Source organism: Pinus tabuliformis, chromosome Q (genome assembly GCF_031772625.1).
Source record: "Pinus tabuliformis cultivar Carrire ecotype Pingquan chromosome Q, CPIR1, whole genome shotgun sequence".
NCBI lineage: Eukaryota > Viridiplantae > Streptophyta > Pinopsida > Pinales > Pinaceae > Pinus > Pinus tabuliformis.
Window position 1 is genome coordinate 721,374,996 of NC_142296.1, and position 2,971 is coordinate 721,377,966.

Consider the following 2,971-nt stretch of genomic DNA (forward strand, 5'->3'; position numbering starts at 1 on the left):
TAGTTAACTTACTTTTACTTTAGTAATTCTATGAACTTTAGGAAATTTAATATTTTACTATTTACCGCAGTTAAAAGAATGTGGTTTTAATTGTGGGCCGAAAAGGCTAAAACATATAAATGGAAATATATGAATGCATGTTTGATTTTATTAAAAATGCATAATGTCTTTTCCTTGTTATGAACCAGGATTGGGAAGCAATGTTAGAGAAAGCTTACCCCAGGTAGTTGGACAGTTATGGGCAAGGTAGTTACCTACCCAAACTCCTCCATTGGAAATAAAAACTTCCAAGAGAAGGCTAAGAGGGTATTGTGTGAACCTGAGGCAAGAGGACGAAAGAGATGGAGAAATCATACTCTTGAGCTGGTTGGCTAGTGGAGTTTGTCTGAGACTTTAAAGCTCAAACTTACAGTTTGGGGCTAAGTCTAGTTAGGATCAGATATTATGGACAAAAGTTTGATAAACTGTTCGGTAAGCTACCTGGGTGTGCAGCAAGCTCGGGGGGAGGTGTAGGGGAAAATTCTAGCCTCAAGATTGGGAGGAGCATTGTTTTCCCAACAGATGCAGTCATAAATAATTTAGTATAAAAACAAATAAGTATTTCTGCTAACCCTGTGTTGTATGTGATTATGAATGTGAAAAATTATTATTTGAAATGATGTTTGATGGAATAGAAATTAGATCTGGAAACTTTATTAATCTCACAAAGGATAGTAACCTCTGAGGGAGGGTATAAAACTGTAGTTAAAAGGAAGAAAACTATATGATAATAGCTTCATTGTAGAAAGCAAGTTGTTATGTTACAAACTACATTTAGGTTAGGGTTATAGTAAACCAACCAAGGAACCAAAACAAGAATTGGACATAAATTAAATTAAGTCATTTGGATACACAGTTCAATGTTACAGTCATTAGACCGCGGAAGGGAAGGGTTAGTCCCCGGTCCCAACTAGGAAATGGTAGACCTAGCGACAATCCCTAAACTATCCAAGGCAAGAGAGTACAAATCTATGAATGTAGTATTATACTATAAAATCAAAAGAAAAGGAGCACCAATGTTCATTCACAAATGCAAGTATATGATTATTAAATACAAAATGTAAATACAAACAGTCATCCATGTATTCATATAAAAGAGAAATGCAATTTAAGTGTTTAAACACAAAATAATAAACCAGAAGGGAACAATACTAATGAATATCTTCCAATAATAGATAGAAAGGAAAACAAGAACGAGAAAATGTTCTACCAAGTTTTTACAAGAAATTGTATCACCATTCAAAAAAAATAAACTCATGTATAAATTCCCATATACACATTATTGACATAATGAAGAGTAATCTTCATAACCTAATTAAATATTTGTCTCAGCACAATTTCTCCTCCTACAAGGGGTTTGAACGTATAACCAAACGAGCAACACAAAGCAACCTAGAGGGTGTGTTGTTAGTGGAGATTGCCTCAACAAAAATTATAAAACAAAAATTGCGAAAAACCCAAAAAAATTCCTTATTGAGTTTTCCATATTGGAAAAGAAAAAATATCAAATTTACAAACTTCTTCCCATCTAGATTATGAGAGAGACGAATTCATACCTAAAACCATGTAACGAGAGTAGATAAGAATCTGTGAAAAGGTAATTAAATAAACCTCCCAACACAATCAGACCGTGGCATACCTGTGTCATAAAATGGTAGCAGAGTGAGTAAACTCAAATTGAAATTATGCATTCTTTCTAAAAAATAAGAACCCATATGTGAATGCCACCGACCTGGCAGATTGAACAGGAGGGACCCTGCGAAAGCACCCCATCCTGTAATATGAAATCACCGAGGTGGGTTATTACAACCAATACCTCTGATAGAGGAAAGAGAAAGAAAAATGCCAACTTCATGCAACTTAATACTTGTACAACGATCAAAAAAATAGATGGAAAACCCATGGTCGGTCGGGAGGAAACTTAGTTGAATACCTACAGGAAGAATATGATGTTTAAAAAGGAAACCAGTGAATATTGCAATAGAATTCGTCACAGTAAGCAACCAGTAAACCCTAAAGGAGAGCTAGTGGTTACCTGTGCACCTGGAGCGCCACCATAACTAGGATAGAATATCCAGAAGAGAGACAATGGCTTTCGAGTTGAGTAAAAATGTTGGAGCCCTAATGAACCAGAAAACCATTGTTGGAGCCGAGAGTCGAAACCACCACAACTGAGAAAGCAAATGGAACTTGTCGGTGGGGAAGGAGCAGGTTAGTTTCTCTCTAACCACCCCAAACAACCTACACCATCCGATGGGCTCGAATCCAAAGAATCGTTGATCAACAGATGGACAACAAGGGAAAGCTACCAAGTGGATGGTCAGATGTTGCGTTTGGAGGATTATGGACATATGTAATAACTCTGATTGAACAACTAAAGTTGCGGGTTATATGATTACCAAAACTTAACATTGAATACTAATACTCTTGATCTCACCATAAACATTTAACATGTCGGACTTTAGTTAAGGTCACACGACTACATTAAACTCAAGTCAAACTCTAAATATTTTCATAATATCTCATAGGATTTCTCGTATGATTTGTAATATAGTTTTTTTTTTTTTATACAACCATATTCACCACGGGGTTTGTGACACTTTGTAATACACTACAAGTGTTCATAAAGATTAGGAAGAAGCATATGTTGAGCATATTCCCTTGAGAATCAATCTAGGCCCTCAATTAAAAAAAAAAAGGTTAACAAACCTCCTGCCAAGAAGCATATGCTGAGCATATTCCCTCGAGAATCAATCTAGACCCTCAATTAAAAATACACTACAGGCATTGATAAACATTAAGAAGAAGCATATGTTGAGCATATTCCCTTGAGAATCAATCTAGGCCCTCAATTAAAAAGAAAAATAAAAAAACCTCCTTCCATGAAGCATATGTTGAGTTCCCTTGAGAATCAATATAGGTCCTCAATTAA